The sequence below is a fragment of the Pristiophorus japonicus genome, chromosome 13 (assembly GCF_044704955.1).
Source record: "Pristiophorus japonicus isolate sPriJap1 chromosome 13, sPriJap1.hap1, whole genome shotgun sequence".
Taxonomy (NCBI): Eukaryota; Metazoa; Chordata; class Chondrichthyes; family Pristiophoridae; genus Pristiophorus; species Pristiophorus japonicus.
Genome location: NC_091989.1, coordinates 24832775 through 24855432, shown reverse-complemented (window position 1 = coordinate 24855432; position 22658 = coordinate 24832775). Strand labels below are relative to the sequence as shown.

The following is a 22658-nucleotide window of genomic DNA, read 5'->3' as shown; positions in this document are numbered from 1 at the left end:
TGTTTCAAGTTCTGTTGTTCCACAGAGGCTCAAATAACATCAGCACTGTGCTTTCAAAATGACTTTCAACAACAACTTGTATTTGTATAGCGCCTTTAACTTAGTAAAACATCCAAGGCATATCACAGGAGTGATTATCAAACAAAATTTGACATTGAGCCATATCTGAAGATATTGGGACAGTTTGGTCAAAGAGGTAGGTCTTTAAGGAGCGCCATAAAGGAGGTGAAGGAGTTGTGGCGGAGGTGCGGCGAGTGTTTTTGTGGCGGAGGAGCGGTGAGGGATCGTGGCGGAGGTGTGGCGAATGTTTGTGGCGGAGGAGCGGCGAGAGATCGTGGCAGAAGTGCAGTGAATAAGCGTACGGAGCCAAGGGCTCAAGGGCAGCACGGGCCTACCCACACTGCGATATGTGTGCTCACTAGGTCCGTGCAGCAGAGCAGGTCTCCAATCGTCCTGGTTAACCCTTGCCACTGGATAAAGGCCTAGCTCTGTCAAACCCATGTGGGGGCTGGTGTGCAACGGTCACCACGTTAAAAAAAATCCACGCACAGGCATCTTCCACCCCTTCAATTGGAGTTCAGGACTGGAACATTGAGTCCTTCATTGAAACATCTGTGAACTCATGTGGAAGCAAGTCATCCTCGTTCGAGGGACCGCCTATGATGATGATGAAGGAGTCAGAGAGATTTAGGGAGGGAATACCAGAGCTTTGGGCCTAGGTAGCTGAAAGCACACCTGACAATAGTTGGGTGAAGGAAATAAGGGGTGCGCAAGAGTCCAGAAATGCTGGAGCGCAGTGATCTCCTCGGGCTGGATATGGTTACAGAGATAGGGAGGGGCGAGGCCATGGAGGGATTTGAAAACAAGGATGACAATTTTAAAATCGAGTTGTTGCTTAACCGGAAGCCAATGTAGGTCAGCGAGCACATGGGTGAATAGGACTTGGTACGAGTTAGGGTGCAGGCAGCAGGGTTTTGGATGAGCTCAAGTTTATGGAGGGTGGAAGATGGGAGGCTGACCAGGAGAACATTGGAATAGTCAAGTCTAGTGGTAACAAAGAAATAAAGACTTGCATTTATATAGCGCCTTTCACGACCACCGGATGTCTCACTTTACAGCCATTGAAGTACTTTTGGAGTGCAGTCACTGTTGTAATGTGGGAAATGTGGCACCCAATTTGCACAAAGGCATGGATGCAAAGCCACTGGAAAATGGAAGAATATTGTGTAAATTACCTTAATACTTCAATACTGAGAGGAGAAAGTCCTGCTGCATTGATCCAGTCTTAATTCTGATCTCTGACTCGGAAGAAGACTGCAAAACTCTAGTTCATTGCAAACACTCTGGACACTTTTGTTCTCCACCTATATTGCAGCACAGGTGCAGGTTGTATCCCACAATTTGTTCCAAGACAACACAAGAAGTCAGTGAACTTTGATTTTAGAGCTGCAGCAGTGTCATCAGATGCAACTTTTTGACTATGAAAAGGCATATTTTACATACTTTACATAGATTGACATTTCATTCGTCGATTGAATGTTGATTAATACAGTGATCATTTTATCAAATTGAAGTTGGGGAAAAAAAGCAAGATTTGGTGAAGTCCCTGAGATCGGAGGCAGCATGAGCCTGCAGCTGTCATGACAGAATCTACAGACCTGACAACAAGAAATAAAAAGTAATGAAATGATGACATCACAACAATGGAGGGAAGTGATTGGTTCTTCCATATTAATTGAATCACTGGACAGAGAATTAATTTTAAAGACAGACTGATTTATTTTGCTTGAATTATTGATTTTCTGATTTTAACTTAATTTATAATTATTCTATATATTTAAGTTTATTTAATATAATTAATCTTGATTTACTAGTTCTACTATTGTAGAATCGTTACAGTAGTATTTACGTTGTAAATTGAGCTTTTTTAAAGTTTTTCGCTTGTATCTATTTGTGTGCGCATTTTGGCTGCTGCTTCAGACCCAAGCCATTGACATTTTACACTTCCTTCTCCCGCTTTTTCTCTCTTTCTCTCCCTGGTCAGTATCTAATGTCGATATGCCACCTCTCATCTATCCTCTCTTGTATACTCTGTCCTCTAAAATCCCTACGCCAACATTTCATTACGCAGCTTCCCTCTGTGCTTCTCTTGGCATTCTCCGAAGGGCCCACCATGGCACTCGTCGCTGTCTCCTCACAAACAGCAACCCCAACTGTCCAATCCTACTGTCTCACCGACCTTACCACCCAGCTTGCCCAGGAAAATCTCCTCCCCGTCCAACTCATCCCTCCAAGCAATGACCATGTATATTCTGGCAATAGATCAGCCATCACAGATAATCTCAAAATTTCCTTGCAGAATGTCCGTTCACTTTAAAACAAGGTCCTTGCCATCCATGACCTTATCGTGGATGACTGCATTGACATCATGGCACTAACGGAAACTTGGCTGAGGGATAATGACATACTATCTTTAATCGAAGCCTCCCCTCCTGGCTATACCTTCCACTACTTGCCCCGACCAGACTGTCGTGGTGGTGGTATAGCTCTCATCACTAAATCAAACCTTGGTCTGTACCCTTAATTCTCCGGCACTTTCTCATCTTTTGAATATCTCGCCTTATTCCACCCCTCTCGCCTCTCATTCAAAATTCTCATTCTCTACCGCCCACCCAAATATGATAAAAACTTTATCATGGATATAGCCTCACTGCTTTCCTCCCTCAACCTATGCACCGAGCAACTTCTCATCCTCGGAGACTTCAACCTCCACCTCAATTCTTCATGCTCTCTCTCCTCTGAGTTCCCTACCCTCCTGTCCTCCTTTAATCTCCCCCTCCATGTAAATTCCTCAACCCATAGTCATGGCAACCCCCTTGACCTTGCAATCTCTCGAGGCCTTGCTATTCCAATCGTACCAATTGAAGATAAATCCATCTCTGATCATTTACTTGTATCGCTCTCGACCCACATTCCCCTTTCCCCAATCCAAACCTATTTCCTTCTGCATCCGCCCCTGGGGAAAAAAACTCCCAAACTCTCTTACAACTGCACTTATCAACTCAAAACTGTCCAACCTTTGTCCCTCTTTTAACAATGACATTTCTGCAGGCACCGATCTGCTCAACCACACCCTCACCACCACTTTTGATTCCCTATTCCGTATTAAAAAGATTACTCTCTCCCACGCTGGCCATTCCCTCTGGTACAGCCCTCATCTTTGCTCCTGAAGTCAAAAGGGCGCAGACTTGAACGGATGTAGCGGACAACTGGTTTAGCCATTCACTGCCGGATCTGGCTCGAACACACAAAACATTATTGGTTCCATCTCTTGTCTACAAAAACTGCTTACTATTCCAGGATCATTCTGGATTGCAAAAATAACCCCTGGTTACTATTCTCTATTGCTAACCATCTCCTTAAACCCCTCTCCCCTGTCTCCACCACACTCACATCCAATAACAAGTGTGAGGAGCTCATGGACTTCTTTGTCTCAAAGATTGAGACCATCTGATCAGCTGCCTCTGCGAGTTCCCTTCCTTCACCTAGCCCACAGGGCCAAACTTCCTCTGAGGCCCCCACCTGCCCTAGCCCTAAACTCACATCTTTCTCTAGTTTCTCTTTGATCTCCCCTCTTGATCTCTCCAAACTCATTTTGTCCATGAGACCCACTTCCTGCTCTTTTTTGAATCTATTCTCACTAAACTGTTGACCACCCAACGTCCTTTTCTGGCTCCCATGTTATCCGACATTGTTAACGATTCTTTCTCCTCAGGTACTGTTCCCCTCTCCTTCAAATCTGCTGTCATCACCCCTCTCCTCAAAAAACTAACCCTTGACCCCACTTTGCTTATTAGCTATCGCCCCATCTCCAACCTCCCTTTCCCATCCAAAGTATTTGAATGTGTTGTCGCCTCCCAAATCCGTGACTATCTTTCCATGAATTCAATATTTGAATCCCTTCAATCTGGTTTCAACCCTACCAAAGAACTGAAACAGCTCTCATCAAAGTCCCAAATGACATCCTTTGTGAGTGTGACAAAGGTAAACTATCCCTCCTTACATTCTACACTATGTAAACTTGAGGTCATCCAAAACCTGGCAGCCATGTACTAACTCGCACTAAGTCACGATGACCCATCACCCCTGTGCTTTCTGACTTACATTGGCTCGATTTCAAAATTCTCATCCTGGTTTACAAATCACTCCATGGCCTCGCCCCTCCCTATCTCTGTAATCTTTTTCAGCCTCACAACCCCACAAGATGTCTGCGCTCCTCAAATTCTGGCCTCTTGAACATCCCTCATTATAATTGCTCAACCATCGGTGGCCGTGCCTTCCGCTGTTTGGGCCCTAAGCTTGGGAACTCCCTCCCTAAACCACCTCCTCTCTACCTCTCTTTCCTTCTTTAAGACCCAACTTAAAACCTACCTCTTTTTTGGTCATTTGCCTTAATTTCTTTTGTGGCTTGGCGTCAGATTTATCTGTTTTGTCTTGTAACATTGCTATGAAGTGCATTGGGACGTTTTACTACATTAAAGGCGCTATAAAAATAAAAGTTATTATTAAATAGTACCACTGACCTGATGAGAAAGACAAGGTTGTTTAAATTGTGAGTTAAATTTCCCAAAGGCACTTAAGTTCCCCATGGGGAACATGACATTTTAAATTGATTGACTTTTTGCCTCCTCACCATTTGTTTTCCTGTACCACATGCCATTTTCTAACTAAGGAAGTATTCAGGCAATCTGCTCCCAGTCCTCTCTTTGCCTGTTTTTTCATGAGGTAGAGAACGAGAGCAACAGTGATAACTCCCCTATAGTAATAATCCCCTCCCAGAAGAAGGCGCTTCATCTGTTCTGTGCAGCAGAGGTCATTGCCATAATATGAATTCATGGGCACAAAGGTTCATCTACCAAATTTGTAATGTGCTGAAATGCCATCTTAGTCTGACAACTATAATTTTTTTAATTTTGAGATTAGCTCTATTTTGTTGCCCATTTTCATGTTTGGCTTCACAGCCCCACACATAAAATATGACTTTGAAGGTACATGGGCTCCCAGGCATTTGCAAGCATACAAAATGGATAGGCAGGGAAGGACCAGCTGGTCCATCAAGCCTGTCCCATACTTATGATGGCCAGGGCATCCTGACTAAGCACTCCGAAGTCATGTAATCTCCTGGGAGCGTGAAAATACTAGAGAAAAAACCCAGGGTCAATAAGGGAAAATATACTCTGGAAAATTTCTCTCCGAGCCCCAACCCTGCCCCTCAGGTGATCATTGAACAAATATTAGCTATAAAGACACCTAATGATGCAATCTCTGCCCCAGTCAGGTCTCTCGAGAAGACATATAGAGAGTCAGCACCAATCACACCAGCCGGCAATGTATTCTAGAGGCTCACTACTCTTGGAAAAGAAGAACAGCCTAACGTTATTCCTACTCTTGCATAGTTTAAACTCGTGTCCCCTGGTCTTCTACAATCTGTTAAACTGTAATAATGAAAGCTTCCGTCTATGCTACTCTAAACTAGCTGACAAGAAGTATACAGGAGTGACTGAAGAAAACATTCTTACTGGCAAGCATCTGGCTGTCAGATGCTTTTCTGGTGACAGTACAGAGATTTGAAATCAGCCACATGGGACAATGCACTTGTGTCCAACTGCTTCACGCTGCAACTGTAACTCTTAATGCTTCTATCTCTAAAGGTTTATAGAGTAGTTGGTTATTGAATTGTAGCAATTATCAATTTCACTGATACATTAACAAATAGTGCATTAGCAGTATTACATAGTATTAAAGCTCTTCACACAATGGGATAGAGTTTCTGCTTTGGGTGCGAATGGCAATCCGGGTGCAAATTGCAACCCAAAATTACGCCTGTTTTGAGAAGTTTTTTTTCCCTCAAATTCCTTTACATATTGGAAAATGCAAAACCTGCCATGATTCAACATAGTCAGATAGCGTTTTAAAATAATGTTGCTTTAAAAAATATTCCTTGATGTATTTAACATAGAAACTTAGAAAATAGATGCAGGAGTAGGCCATTCGGCCCTTCGAACCTGCACCACCATTCAATAAGATCATGGCTGATCATTCACCTCAGTCCCCTTTCCTGCTTTCTCTCCATACCCCTTGATCCCTTTAGCCGTAAGGGCCATATCTAACTCCCTCTTGAATATATCCAACGAACTGGCATCAACAACTTTCTGCAGTCGGGAATTCCACAGTTTAACAATTCTCCGAGTGAAGAAGTTTCTCCTCATCTCAGCCCTAAATGGCTTAGACTTATCCTTAGACTGTGTCCTCTGGTTCTGGACTTCCCCAACATCGGGAACATTCTTCCTGCATTTAACCTGTCCAGTCCCGTCAGATTTTTATGTTTCTGTGAGGTCCCCTCATCCTTCTAATCTCCAGTGAATACATGCCCTGTCGATCCAGTCTCTCCTCATATGTCAGTCCTGCCATCCTGGGAATCAGTCTGGTGAACCTTCGCTGCACTCCCTCAATAGCAAGAACGTCCTTCCTCAGATTCGGAGACCAAAACTGAACACAATATTCCAGATGAGGCCTCACCAAGGCCCTGCACAACTGCAGTAAGACCTCCCTGCTCTTATACTCAAATCCCCTAGCTATGAAGGCCAATATACCATTTGCCTTCTTCACCGCCTGCTATACCCGCATGCCAACTTTCAATGACTGATGTACCATGACACCCAGGTCTCGTTGCACCTCCCCTTTTCCTAATCTGTCACCATTCAGATAATATTCTGCCTTTCTGTTTTTTGCCTCCAAAGTAGATAACCTCACATTTATCTACATTATGCTGCATCTGCCATGCATTTGCCCACTCACCTAACCTGCCCAAGTCACCCTGCAGCCTCTTAGCGTCCTCCTCACAGCTCACACCGCCACCCAGCTTAGTGTCATCTGCAAACTTGGAGATATTACACTCGATTCCTTCATCTAAATAATTAATCATTTAAGAGTGGTAACGTGGTAAAGTTTGACTAATACACCTGATATGAGTTTATCATAAAAAATAAGAATTTTTAATCACTGTGTCAATTCACCATCTGTGAGTAACCCGATTTTAAGTGACTGAAAAGGACATAAAAAATGTACAGAACCATTTCTTAGTTATATTGGAGGACAGTAGTCAGTTTCTAAGTAAATTTTTAAAAATTACGTTCAAATGCTTTTAAAATGTTCCTATTGGTGGCCTTGCACTCAAAAGAACCAGCTTAATTGTTAAAGGCCTGTAAACAAGCACAATTAGCAGAAACTCCCAATGGTGATTAATTCATCTTCGGGCTGTGGCGGTTTTGTGGGAACGTCCGGCTTCTAGCTTGATGTTTTTTACACTAAAGCAAAAGATCACAGAAACTCAAGTTGCACTGAATGTAATTTGTGCTTAAAATTGCGCAATCTTTTGTGCTGGTTACATCGATTTCAGCCAAATTGTGCCAAAAAAACCAGTGCGACCAAGCGGAGACTCAACCCCAGTATCTTACTTTTGACGTGCAGTAACAGTTTCTATGAAGTCAAACACAACACCCTTTCTGCCCCAATGGCATCTCACAAAACACCAATGATACTAATGATCAGATATCTGACATTTTATAGTTGAATGCTGAATATTGGCCAGGACACCATAAGGACCGTGCTCCTCTTCAATCTTTAACATCCATCTGAATCGGGGCTTTCAAGCATTTCTATTTGGGAAATTCCCTGCAAATAATGACATATTTCCAGAAACATCATTGTGACTAAACTAAGCATCTCTGTCTCTATACCTGTCTCTCCTCCTTTAAGATGCTCCTTAAAACCTACCTCTTTGTCCAAGCTTTTGGTCACTTTTCCGAATATCTCTATGTGGCTAATGTCAAATTTTGTTTGTTTATACTCCTGTGAAGTGCCTTTGGACATTTTACTACATTAAAGGTGCTACATAAATGCAAGTTGTTGTTGTACTATTCCCATTATATTTAGTAATTTCTTGCTATTTTTAACCTTCAACCCAACCTCTCCCAAAGAAGAGAAATCAAGCAGCTGGCATTCTAGGGAAAATTTCCAACAGCAACAACGGTAGCCTCTAATTGACCACAGGGTGTGTCAGCTTAGATCACTTCCCCATAGAGGAAGTACATGATTCGTGACTTTAAAAAGACAGCTTTGTTTAGCAGCTATGATCTCAACTAATGACTTAGATGAAGGGACAGAGTGTAATGTATGCAAGTTTGCTTTATACATGGTCCCACACAAGAGATTAGTGTACAAAATTAAGGCACATGGTATTGGGGGTAATGTATTGACGTGGCTAGAGAACTGGTTGGCAGACAGGATGCAAAGAGTGGGAATAAACGAGTCCTTTTCAGAATGGCAGGCAGTGACTTGTGGGGTGCTGCAAGGTTCAGTGCTGGGACCTCAGTTATTTACAATATACATTAATGATTTGGACGAAGGATTTGAATGTAATATCTCCAAGATTGCAGGTGACACTAAGCTGGGTGGCTATGTGAGCTGTGAGGGGGATGCTAAGAGGCTGCAGGGTGACTTGGCTAGGTTCGGTGGATGAGCAAATACATGGCAGATGCAGTATAATGTGGATAAATGTGACGTTATCCACTTTGGTGGCAAAAACAGGAAGACAGATTATTATCTGAATGGTGACAAATTAGTAAAGGGGAGGTGCAACGAGACCTGGGTGTCATGGAACTATATCAGTCACTGAAGGTAGGCAGGCAGTAAAGAAAGGCAGTAAAGAAAGCAAATGGCATGCTGGCTTTCATAGCGAGAGGATATGAGTATAGGAGCAGGGAGATTTTACTGCAGTTGTACAGGGCCTTGGTGAGGCCACACCTTGAATATTGTGTGCAGTTTTGTTCTCCTAATCTGACGAAGGATGTGCATGCGATTGAGGGAGTGCAGCGAAGGTTCACCAGACTAATTCCCGGGGTGGCAGGACTGACATATGAAGAAAGACTGGATCGACTAGGGTTATACTCAGTGGAATTTAGAAGAATGAGAGGGGTGAGAGGGGATCTCATAGAAGCATATAAAATTATGACAGGACTGGAAAGGAAGATGCAGGATGAATGTTCCCGATGTTGGGAAGTCCATTACCAGGAGTCATAGTCCAAGGCTAAGGGGTAAGCCATATAGGACCGAAATGAGGAGAAACTTTTTCGCCCAGGGAATTGTGAACCTGTGGAATTCTCTACCACAGAAAGTTGTTGAGTCCAGTTCATTGGATATATTCAAAAGGGAGTTAGATGTGGCCCTTATGGGTAAGGAGGTCAGGGGGTATGGAGAGAAGGCGGGAGTGGGGTACTGAAGTTGCATGATCAGCCATGATCATATTGAATGGCGGTGCAGGCTCGAAGGGTCGAATGGCCTGCTCCTGCACCTATTTTCTATGTTTCTATGATACAAAGGTAGGTGGAAAAGTAAGCTGTGAGGAGGACACAAAGAGCCCACAAAGGGAGATAGACAGGTTAAGTGAGTGGACAATAAGGTGGTAGATGGAGTATAATGTGGGGGAATGTGAGGTTATTCACTTTGGTAGGAAGAATAGAAAAACAACAGAATATTTTAAATGGTGAGAAACTATTCAGTGTTGGTGTTCAGAGAGATTTGGGTGTCCTCGTACCGGAAACACACAGACTTAGCATGCAGGTACAGCAAACAATTAGGAAGACAAATAGCACATTGGTCTTTATTATTAGGGGGTTAGTGTACAAGAGTAAAGAAGTCTTGCTACAATTGAATAGTGCTTTGGTGAGATCAGACCTGGAGTACTGTATATAGTTTTGATCTCCTTATCTCAGGAAGGATATACTTGCCTTAGAGGCAGTTCAATAAATGTTCACTAGATTGATCCCTGGGATCAGAGGGTTGTCCTATGAGGAGAGATTGAGTAGATTGGGCCTATACTCTTTGGAATTTAGAAGAATGAGAGGAGATCTTATTGAAATATATAAGATTCTGAGGGAGATTGACAGGATAGAAGCTGAGAGATTGTTTCCCATGGCTGGAGACTCCAGATCTAGGGGGCATAGTCTCAGGATAAGGAGTTGACCTTTCAAGACTGAGACGAGGAGGAACCTCTTCACTCAGAGGGTTGTGAATCTTTGGAATTCTCTGCCTCAGAGTGCTGTGAATGATCAGTCGTTGAGTATATTTAAGGTTGAGATAGATAGATTTTTGAACTCCAGGGGAATTAAGGAATATGGGGATAGGGCAAGAAAGAGGTATTGAGGTCGTAGATCAGCCATGATATTGAATGGCGGAGCAGGCTCAAGGGGCTGAATGGCCTACTCCTGCTCCTAATTCTTATGTTCTAACTGTGCTCCACACTCCGGACGGCCATGAGTAATGCCACAGGAGATCACCTAATATGAGAAGAGGTTTTGACTGGTTTAAAAGAAAGACTTGGATTTATATAGTGCCTTTCACAACCACCGGATGTCTCAAAGTGCTGTAAAATGCTTTGGGATGTCCGGTGGTTGTGGAAGGCTATATAAATCTAAGAGCATGTAAGAAAAGGATTGAATGTGTGAGAGAGTCTGTAAGAGAAGGAGTGAGTGTGAGAGAGTATGTAAGAGGATTATGTGCATTTGAGAGTATGCAAGAGAAGGATTGTGAGTGTGTACAAGAGAGTATGTGATAGGACTAAGAGTGAGTGTGAGAGTATGAGGATTGTGTAAGTGTGGAAGAGTGTTTGAGAAGAATTGTGAGTAAGACAAGGATTGTGAACGATTGAGAGAATGTAAGGATTGTATGCATGTGACCGGACACAAGAGGATTGTGTAAGTATGTGAGTGTTTTAAGAGAAGGAACTCAGAGAGTATGCGAGTTTCAGAGAGTATGCATGACGAGTGTATGAATTGAACAATTTAGTTTTCCATAAGTGTCCCTGAGAATGCACTAGATCACTATTTTATATGTACACTTCTGAATTGTGCGTAAACTCTGTAAAAATAATAATCCACTCCTGTGAAAAAGCAACTATTGAGGATGCTCCTAAGCCTCTTGAATGAGTTTTGGGGCCAAGGTGGAGGAAAATCAGCTAAGGTTACTGCTGCTGATTACTATCTAATTAACGATAGTTGAGTGCATGGTTAGGTTTGGCTGAGGTACCCCCACCTCTTGCCGATGATTAAATAGCCTTCCTATACTCAGGCCTGGATTTGCTGCTGCTGGCTCAGCCTAAATCGGGATTCAAAGGAGAAGTCAAACCACCAACATCACCTCACGGCAACTAGGGATGGGCAACAAATGCAGCTGGTCAACGTCACCCGTGTCCCGAGAATAAATTTAAAACAATTGTTCTTCAAAGCAACTTGATAGCTTGAAGGTAAAGATGTGTCTGGAGGTAGGTCCATTGACCACAATTACTCGTACTACATCTTCTAAGATTTTACCAGTGCCAATGCAGGGAAGAGAGGTGCAGAGAAGGGACAAGAGCATTTCAGCAGAGAGGGAGCAAAAGAGTCACCCTAATCCTTCTCAAACCTAGTAGTGTGGGTCTACACAGCAGCTTCCACAGATGTTTAAGAGCTAGTCTTTGTGGTTGCTGAGCATTGCAGTATGACACACACACTTGTGGAGGGTGGGGGGGGAACGTACAGAGGGAACGAAAAATGTAAAACCAGATGAGGCTTTGCTGGAATCTTAGATCGCAATTATAGTGAGTTTTTTTTATTCATTCATGGAATGTGGGCGTCGTTGGCCAGCATTTATTGCCCATTCCTAATTGCCATTGAGAAGATGGTGGTGAGCTGCCTTCTTGAACTGCTGCAGCCTGTGTGGTATACTTCTTTGTAGTGGTTTGGTACAACTGAGTGACTTGCTAGGCGATTTCAGAGGGCAGTTAAGAGTCAAACACATTGCTGTGGGTCTGGAGCCACACATAGGCCCAGACCGGGTAAGGGGGCAGATTTCCTTTCCTAAAGGACATTAGTGAACCAGATGGGTTTTTACAACAATCCGGTAGTTTTATGGTCTCCATTACTGATACTAGCCTTTTTTTTTTAATTCCAGATTTATTTAATTACCTGAATTTAAATTCCCCAGCTGCCATGGTGGGATTTGAACTCATGTCTCCGGATCATTGGTTCAGTAACATAAATACTAACTACCGTTCCCGAGGACCGGTTTTGCTTTGCACCAGTGGTAAGATGTTTTAGTGTAAACTTGGAATCAGGGCTGTTCTGATGATGATGATGGTGGTTCCAAATCACATTGAAGGTAAGCAGGCGACAAACTCTTGAACAAGCTGGTGAAAGCTGCTCTATTAACCGGCACTCGAGCGTTTGCAAGAGAAGGGCGAGCGTGTCTCTCACTCCCTCTCTGGTGTAATGTGCTTGGCTCATTCCACCTCACTCCAGAGTCAAATTGTGCCCTAGCTCCAGAATTACGCAACAACTTCTTATAAAAGCACTGCACTAACGGTATAGTTGTAGTGTAACTGCAGCCTAGCAGCAGATCTCATTACTACTGATCTGAACACCAGTATATTAAAATTATGCAATGGAAACGCAGCCTTTTGCTTCGACTGACAAATGAAGAATGGCCGCATGGGTGGGGTACTGGAGGCTTAACAACAAGCATTGATCAGTTCCCCAGCAAAAGGGCCTTTGGGGAAAAGAGGAGAACAAATAGGGGGAGGAGCTATAAATAGATGATCTGTTCCATAGTATATTCACTTAATGCTAATTAGCTGTAAATTACCTTGAGTGACAGCAGGGCACCTTTGAGGCTTTCTCCGAGTGAAAGAAAAGTTTCTCAGAGGCAAAGTTATTATTTAGGCTTTGGTGACCCTTTGTCCAGGACACCACATCGGAATTGCTAGACAAATTAAGACCACTGTCCAAATAGTTCGCTGCCTTCCATGCTGGTCACATGATACGATAATGAAGTTGTTGACTAATCGTAGCAATCAATCCCTATCAATTGCATAAATGGAAGAGTTGTATCAATAAGTAGTGGTTGAGTGACACCAAACTTGGGTTTTAAAACCCCGTAGATTGTACAAGGGTGGAAGCAATTTCACATTTATGAAATCTTGGGGAAGAATGAGTTGTGGTTGCAGCAGTCTTGTGAGAAAATGGTAAAATACTTGAGTGCCTTTAAGGGAATCTAAAACTCTTGACTTTCTGTAATATTACACAGCGCAAACTTCCTTTGTTTTTTAATTTGGAAGAACATCTCTTCAGGAAAATTGTACATACTGCCGATTTTGTTCTGTTGAAACCTGCATGAATGACTAAAAAGGCAACCACCCATCTATAAAAACATGTTGGGTCATGTGTATAGTTAAACTGCTGCTATGAATGAATTGACTTGCACCTTCAAGGTGAAAACACCGTTGGTGGTCATGTGTCTGAATGTGGAATAACATCATTCATTATGCATACCTATCTGTGTCGTTGCACTAGATTCCAACACATGGCCAAGTCAGAATAAATACAGCAAGCATTTAATATCTGAGATAATAATACATAATGTAGTTTTTTCTACCTGCATAGAGTAACAGAGTAATGGATATGTAGAATAGTTTCCCAATTAAAACAGTGTATGTGGAGTCAATAAAAAGGAGATAAGCATCTGCAATGTAGTACAGGTACTAAATTATACAGATCAGAAGGGATCAAATTTGATACCTGGAGCTAAATATCAGCTATGGCTCAATGGTAGCACTCTTGCCTCTGAGTCAGCTGGTTGTGGGTCCCACTCCAGAGACTTGAGCACAAAATTTAGGCTGACACTCCATTGCAGTACTGAGGGAGTGCTGCACTGTCGAAGGTGCCATTTTTGATATGGGGCGTTAAACCGAGCCCATGTCTGCCCCCTCGGATGGATGTAAAAGATCCCAAAGCACTATTTTGAAGAAGAGCAGGTGAGTTCTCCCTAGTGTCCTGGCCAATGTTCCTGTTCAGCTGCACGGCCATGCACAGTCTGAAGGTCCTGCGCAGGCCGCTCACCAGCTTTTTAATGGGAATAGCTGTGTGTGCCCGAAGATTTAAATGGCCGCGCACGGAAAAAATTTACAAAGAACTTTAGTCCTGGGTCCAACATTTATCCCTCAACCAACACCTAAAACAGATTATCTGGTCATTATCACATTTTTGTTTGTGGGAGCTTGCTGTTTGCAAATTGACTGGCATGTTTCCTGCTATGCAACCTGGGACCTTTCTGGTCTCTTTAGCTCAGCTACCTGCATGAGCTATTGGGGAAACTATAGGATCGAGGGCTATAAGGATAAGTACAGACAGAGATGATTGAATACTGTATGCAACATGCTAGGACCATGGAAGTGTCATGCCATGGAAGACAGTCAGGCAAGGATATGTAAGCATATCTAAATTTTTATTTGACTGATCTGTTTGGGATAGTCTTTCTTCCATTCTAATCCGTTTCTCACTCCTTGCTTGCTTATGATACCAGAAAAACTTCCTGTGTTCATGATAGCGAATGTACAGCTGCTTAACCCAAAACCCAGGTACCGTCTAACTGGCTGGCCAAAGGCCTGGTTAACTATAACATTACATGACGGACCATCTTTTCACAAAAATTCTTGTACTATCTTTTTCAAAGTCTGAAGTCAGTCCAGTTCTCATTGATGTCCATTTGTGGAAGGACTTGGAGGACAGGATAACATTTCTGTGGACTAGCAAAATGCTTTATAAGCATAATTACTGCCTACTTCATTAACTTTACATATGGCAAAACATCTGTAGCTGCTCACTTACTTATGGGAAATATGAACAGCCAATTAGTGAGGGAGTGTGTGAGCAGTGGGTTAGACACTGGTTGTTCACTTTTGGGTTCAAATCTCAGCCCAGGAAATCTCTCCCCTAGTCTGCTGGCTGTAAGAGTTTTACATGAAACATGTCTGTCAAACTTGATTGAAATAACAGAGGGTAGATAAAGGTAATGCAGTTGATGTGTATATGGACTTTGAGAAGGCATTTAGTAAAGTGCCACACAATAGACTTGGTAGCAAAATTGAAGCCCATGGGATTAAAGGGGTGGATTTAAATGGCAGCGCAGATATGAAATTGGCTAAGAGATTGAGAGTAGTGGTGAATGGTTGTTTATCAGACTGGAGGTAGTATACAGTGATGTTCCCCATGGGTTGGTATTAAGACCACTGCACTTTTTGATATATATTAATTGGATTGCTCTTTCAAAGAGCCAGCACAGACACAATAGGGTGAATGACTTCCTTCTGTGTGTATGATTCTATGAAATTAGTCTCAATTTAGCTCTTGGTAGACATGGGCCAGTGCACAAAACTACCCCTAATATGGTACTAAGTTAAGTAAGAGACCACAGGATGGCTGCTGGAAAATGGAAAACCGAGACAAGAAGCAGCAGGAGGCAACCTCCCTCAGTTGGCACGAAGGGACATTTTGGGGGCAGAGTTTACTCTGCACCTGACCGTGCAATGCCTAACTGGGGAGTGACACGAAATGCATGTCTGAAATTGAATTCAATGTTCCAGCACTAATATCCCTCACCTGATGAATCACACACAATGAAATGAACGACCCTTAGTGTTATGAAGGCAGATGTGTGCATGAATTAGTGCTTCTTGTTATTTCTTGCTATTGGGTTAAACGGTTGGTTAGAAGCAGCCTGGAGCAGATTATTTGAATATAACTCTCCCTAATGTGATGCTATGAAGTTCCTCTGTAGTGACACTATAAATGGGAAGAGTGGGCAGTGAGCAGCACTTCCTATTCATGATATTGCTAGAATATAAATTTAGGAGGTACTGTTAAGAGGAACTTCACACTAAATGTCCACTTCCAGTCTGACTCTAACTATCATACCTAAAGCATAAAACACAGTAGCAAAGGAATAAAATTGTGTCAGACTCTAGATATGAATTAAATTATTTAGTTAAGATTTTGCACACATAACTTGATGCAAATAGTAAAGCCTTGGCTTAGTGGTAGCACTCTCACCTGTGAGACTTGGGGTTTAAGCCCCATTCCAGAGACTCGAGTACAAAATCTAGGCTGGCTTAGTGCAGTTAAGAGGGAGTGTTGCACTGTCAGAGCTACCATCTTTCAGATGAGACATTAAACCAAAACCCTGTCTGCCCTCTCAGGTGGACGTAAAAGATGCCATGCACTATTTCGTAGTGGAGCAGGGGAAATATCCCCAGGGTCTTTGGCCAATATTTATCCCTCATCCAATATCACTAAAACAGATTATTTGGTCATTATCACATTGCTGTTTGTGGGACCTTACTACTTCTTCTTAGGCAGTCCCTTGAAGTCGAGGATGACTTGCTTCCACACTAATATGAGTTCTCAGGTGACTGATGAGTCCAATATGGGACCTACAGAATCTGTTACAGGTGGGGCAGATGGTGGTTAAAGGGACAGGTGGGTGGGGTACTTGGGTTGTCGTGCTCTTCTTCCGCTGTTTGCGCTTGGCTTCCGTTTGCTCCGGCAAAGAGACTTGAGGTGTTCGTACCTTCCTGGATGCTTCTCCTCCACTTTGAGTGGTATTGGGCCAGGGATTCCTACATTACAACAATGACTACACTTCAAAAGTACTTCATTGATAAGCAATTTTGGATGTTCTGAGGTCTTGAAAGGCGCTAAATAAATGCAAGTCTTCTTTCTAACAACAATAATGAGATATATCAAGTGTGCATGTGTCTACCCATATATACTGAGGTTTTAGTTGAACATTGTCCCCTTTAGTGTGTGCCTATGTGTAAAATTATCTTATTGTGGCATATTGATAAAAGAAAAAGGATGTTCATTTTAAGATGTGGAGTGACAAAACTCGAAATTAGAATATCGTTCATCTTTGCAACAAGTGATAAAATCAGGCATACTCAAGATGAGGGACAGTGGGCCCCAGAGGAAATCTTCCATCTTCCGTTCCAACAATGCATACCAACCTCCGAAGAGAAGTCACTACTAAACCACAACATCCTTACTTCCCATATCCTTTCTCTTTGTGGTCTTTCTGCGTGATGATGGTGTTCCGTTACCTCTTCCTCTAAAAGCAGCTTATGCTGACATTTTTATATTGAATAGTCATGCAGGGCCACATGAGTCATTGTGTTGCACCAATGCCCTTCATGGTTCTGCATTGCTGTGTTATTAATGGAAGGGAATTTTGTGAAGAACTACTCCTTTCAAATAATGTTTGGCTCCCCTCTTTTCCGTGCTCTCTCAGGCATCAACTGTAGACAGACAGGCTATGGCCTAGAAATCCCTGGTCGAAGTCTTCCCGCGAGCAAACGACTGAAAAAGGGGGGAAAAAATGCGCACTTACCTGTTCCTGCTGCGCCCATTCGAGATCCCAGTCCTGAGGCCTTCACTCCCTGCGCGTCGCAGCGTGTGCACGGTGGGACGTCCGTAACCTGGAGTCTGACACAATTTTATTCCTTTGCTACTGTGTTTTATGCTTTAGGTATGATAGTTAGAGTCAGACTGGAAGTGGACATTTAGTGTGAAGTTCCTCTTAATAGTACCTCCTAAATTTATATTCTAGCAATATGAATAGGAAGTGCTGCTCACTGCCCACTCTTCCCATTTATAGTGTCACTACAGAGGAACTTCATAGCATCACATTAGGGAGAGTTATATTCAAATAATCTGCTCCAGGCTGCTTCTAACCAAACGTTTAACCCAATAGCAAGAAATAACAAGAAGCACTAATTCATGCTCACATGGCTCTGGGCAGCCAATCAAGGTACAGTATTTTCTGATTCATACTAATGGGAACTCCGTAAGTAGGAGTTCCCATTCAGCCTCCAAACACCAAAACACTAATAAAAAAATAAAAAATATACACTACATATTTAATATTAATTTAAATTAGTTATTAATGTCTTATAAAAAAAAATCCGATTTATAAAAAAAAAAAATTAATTATGATTTTAAATAAACTTGCCATAGTGGGAGGGTTTTTAACAATAAAATGTGTTGGTTAAATTTTATTTTGTTATGTTTTTGTATGTTTTAAAACTCTTACACTGTAAAAGTAGGCTACGTGCCTGCTTTTATCAGGCACAAGAGTTTTCAGGACATCCGCTGGGCAAGATATGGGTAAATACCCCAATCTTGCCCATGCTAATGTCCTGGATGTAGAGATATGGAGGATCTGTCAAGCTCCAGCCTGACAGATCAGAAAAAACGGTTTTCAGCGCATGCGCATTGCGCGCTAAAAAAACGGCTTTTCCGATGCCTTCCTGGGTCCGTAGAAACTTCGTACGGGCCCGGGAGGCCTTGATTTCTGCCCTAATGTGTTACTAAGGCAGCTCAAAACAGGTGTGTGTGTGTGTGAGGAGCCAGGTGCTGATTCTGCCTCACTGTTGAGCACAGAGACCATGGCGGAGACTGGAAGTGAGTGTGTGCAGTGTGTGGGGGGGAGCGAGAGGCTGGGGGGGGTGGGAGGAGCGAGAGGCTGGGGGGGGGGGGTGGTGGGGGGAGCGAGAGGCTGGGGGGGTGGGGGGAGCGAGAGGCTGGGGGGGTGGGGGGAGCGAGAGGCTGGGGGGGTGGGGGGAGCGAGAGGCTGAAGGGGGGGGCGAGAAGCTGGGGGAGGGGAGCGAGAGGCTGGAGGGGGTGAGGGAGCGAGAGGCTGGAGGGGGGGAGGGAGCGAGAGGCTGAAGGGGGTGAGGGGGAGAGAGAGGGGGTAGGGGGAGAAGGAGGGGGAGAGAGAGGGAGGGGGAGAGAGGGGGGGAGGGAGAGAGAGGGGGGGGAGGGGGAGAGAGAGGCTGGAGGGGGAGAGAGGCTGGGAAGGGGGACGGGGGAGAGAGGCTGGGGAGGGGGAGATAGACTGGGGGGGGAGGAGAGAGGCGGGGTGGGAGGAGGAGAGAGGGAGGGGGAGGGAGAGGGAGGGGGAGAGAGCGAGAGGCTGTAGGCGGGGGAGCGAGAGGCTGTAGAAGTGGGGGGAGCGAGAGGCTGTCGGGGGGGGGGGGGAGCGAGAGGCTGGAGGGGGCGGGGAGCGAGAGGCTGGAGGGGGGCAGGGAGCGAGAGGCTGGAGGGGGGCGGGGAGCAAGAGGCAGGGGGGAGCGAGAGGCTGGAGGGGGGTGAGGGAGCGAAAGGCTGGAGGGGGGTGAGGGAGCGAAAGGCTGGAGGGGGGGCAGAGAGGCTGGAGGGTGGGAGAGGCTAGCGGGGGGATGGGGTGAGAGGCTGAGGGGGAGAGGGGCGGGAGGGGGAGTGCGAGAGAGAGGTGGGAGGGGGAGTGCGAGAGAGAGGGGGGAGGGGGAGAGAGGTGGGAGGGGGAGGGGGAGAGAGGCTGAAGTGGGGGACGGGGAGCGAGGCTGGGAGGGGGGAGGGGAAGAGAGGCTAGGGAGGGGTGGAGAGGGAGAGAGGCGGTTGCTGGGGGGGAGTTGGAGAGAGGCAGGGCGGGAGGGGGAGGGGGAGAGAGAGGCGGGAGGGAGAGAGAGAGAGGAGGGAGGGGGAGAGAGAGGCGGGAGGGAGAGAGAGAGAGGAGGGAGGGGGAGAGAGAGGCGGGAGGGGGAGAGAGAGGCGGGAGGGAAAGGGGGAGAGAGAGAGGAGAGGAAGAGGGGGGGAGAGAGAGGGGAGGAAGGGGGGGGAGAGAGAGGGGAGGAAGAGGCGGGGAGGGAAGGGAGGGAGAGGCGGGAAGCGGAAGGGGAGAGAGAGGCGGGAGGAGGAGAGAGAGAGAGAGAGGCTGGGGGGGTGGGGGGAGAGAGAGCAGGGGGGGGAGGGAGGCTGTGAGGGGAGAGAGAGGGGCAGGGGGAGAGAGAGAGGCTACGGGAGAGGCTGGGGGGTGAGGAGAGAGGGAGGGGGGAGAACGAGAGGCTGGCGGGGGGGTGAGGAGAGAGAGAGATAGGTCGGGGGGGGGAGAGAGGGGGGCGGGGGGAGAGAGAGAGAGGCGGGTGTCATGTATGTAACCTTTATGTTAACAACACTGCAATACTGTATATATGTAAGAAATGCACACCTTGACCACAGGGGGTGAACTTGTGGGAGACACTCCTCATCTGGTCATCCAGGTATATAAAGGGTGGTCCCACGCAGTGTCATCACTTCTTGGTCCTGTGAATAAAGGTTCAAGTCATGGAGTGACCTTGTCCATAGAATGTGCCTCGTGTGGATTTGTGGTATTGTGTGAGGATTTTACATTGGCAACGAGAAACGGGAATCAACGACCCACGAGAATGGCCACCGACAGCACAGATGAACGGTACTGTGTTGGTGAGCACTGGGACGATTTCATTCAGAGGCTCCAGCAGAGTTTTGTCACGAAGGACTGGCTGGGAGTCACAGCGGCCGACAAGCGAAGGGCTCATCTGCTGACCAGCTGTGGACCCAAGACTTAGGCGCTCATGAAAGACTTGCTAGCACCCGAGAAGCCGGCAGATAAAACCTTTGAAGAGCTCAGCAAACTAATCAGTGAGCACCTCAAACCGGCGAGCAGCGTACACATGGCTCGACACAGATTCTATACCCACCAACGTCGGGAAGGACAGAGCATACTGGATTTTGTTGCGGACCTCCGGCGCTTGGCCAGCCTCTGTAAGTTCACAGACGCCTGCAGGGGGAGATGCTAATGGATTTCTTTATTGAGGGCATCGGTCATGCTGGGATTTTCAGAAAGCTAATTGAGACCAAGGACTTGACCTTGGAAGCGGCGGCATTGATGGCTCAGACTTTTATGGCGGGGGAGGAGGAAACCAAGATAATATACGCGCGCACTTCTGCCTCCTGATGGATCAGGGAGTCAATATCATAAACGCGACTCAGAGCCCGCAGGCAGGCAAGGGCAGTTCGACACACCCCAGGCAGCAATAGACCCAAGAGTAAGTCTCCAACAGAGACAATGGCAGGCTGAACGGACATTTACGCCCCCCTCCCCAGTGGACAATTCGGCCCGGGATGGGGCCATTGACACCCAAGAGCAGTCAAAAAGACAATCGGCAAGGAATGCCTTGTAACAGCTCTTTTGTTCACAACAATGGGAATCTCATTTCATGCTGGAGGTGTGGGGGCAGACATGCTGCTAGGACTTGCAGGTTTCAACAGTTCGTCTGCAGAAATTGTAACCTCAGTGGCCCTTTAGCCAGAATGTGCAGAAAGCCTGTAACCAGGCTAATATACGAGGTGGATGAACCAGATGAGGGGTCTGCGAGGCAGGATGACGCTTGGGGCAAATCAATGGACGCTGAAGTTCAGCGGGTTCATGTGACAAACATCCACAGCTCATACATCAAAACGCCACCTATGATGATGAAAGTCCTATTAAACGGCATCTCTGTACGCATGGAGCTGGACACGGGGGCCAGCCAGTCACTCATGAGTGTTCAACAATTCAAAAAGCTGTGGCCACTCAAAGCCAGCAGACCCCAAACTAGAATGCATTGAGACGCAATTACGGACGTATACCAAAGAAATCATTCCAGTGCTAGGCAGTGCAATGTTGGCAATCACACACAATGGATCGGTGAACCGGCTGCCGCTCTGGATTGTCCCGGGCAATGGTCTCGCACTGTTGGGGAGGAGCTGGTTAGCTGAGATGAACTGGAAATGGGGGGGATGTGCACGCCATGTCATCTGTGGAACGAAGTTCATGCTCACAGGTCCTACAGCAATTTGAGTCACTATTTCAACCTGGCGTCGGGACGTTCAAAGGTACCGAAGTAGTGATACGCATCACCCTGGACGCCAGACCAGTGCACCACAAAGCCAGAGCTGTGCCGTATGTGATGCGGGAGAAAATTGAGAGCGAGTTGGACCAGTTGCTGAGAGAGGGCATCATCTTGCCCGTTGAATTCAGCGACATGGCGAGCCCCATCGTTCCCGTCCTAAAAGCGGATCTGTGGCGACTACAAGGCCACCGTCAACCGGGTGTCCCTACAAGACCAATACCCGCTCCCGAGAGCGGAGGACCATTTTGCCACGCTGGCAGGCGGCAAGCTGTTCACCAAATTGGACCTCACTTCAGCCTAAATGACTCAAGAACTGGCCGACGAATCTAAACTACTGACTATCATCACCATGCACAAGGGACTGTTTGTTTACAACAGGTGTCCATTTGGTATTCGATCAGCAGCCGCGATTTTTCAAAGAAACATGGAAAGCCTGCTCAAATCCATTCCCGGAACAATCGGATTTCAGGACGACATCCTCATCACCGGTCGGGACACTGAGAAACACCTCCACAACCTGGACCGGGTAGGCCTGCAACTCAAGAAGTCTAAGTGTGTGTTTTTGGCTCCCAAGGTCGAGTTTCTGGGCAGGAGGGTTGCTGCAGACTGGATTCGGCCTACCGAATCCAAAATAGAGGTGATTCGACAAGCGCCCAGAGCCTGCAACACATCGGAGTTGCGTTCATTTCTGGGACTCTTGAACTATTTCGGGAACTTTCTGCCGAACTTAAGCACATTGTTGGAGCCGCTACACGTGCTCCTGCTTAAGGGTTGCGATTGGTTTTGGGGGGACTGTCAGGAATGGGCTTTCAATCGGGCGCGAATAAGTTGCTGACCCGATACGACCCCCGTAAGAAATTGGTTCTGACATGTGATGCACCGTACTATGGGGTTGGGTGCGTGTTGCAGCAGGGTAACACTGAGTGCCAACTACAACCTGTGGCTTATGCCTCCAGGTCGCTCTCTCAAGCTGAACGGGGATATGGGATGGTTGAGAAGGAAG

General features: G+C 45.7%; 1 protein-coding gene across 1 annotated transcript in view; it reads left to right on the top strand.

Annotated features, from left to right (window-relative positions):
* Positions 1-22658, top strand: part of LOC139278463 (interferon regulatory factor 6-like) — a 93197-nt gene that overhangs the window by 164 nt on the left and 70375 nt on the right. The gene's annotated exons all lie outside the window — the stretch shown is intronic.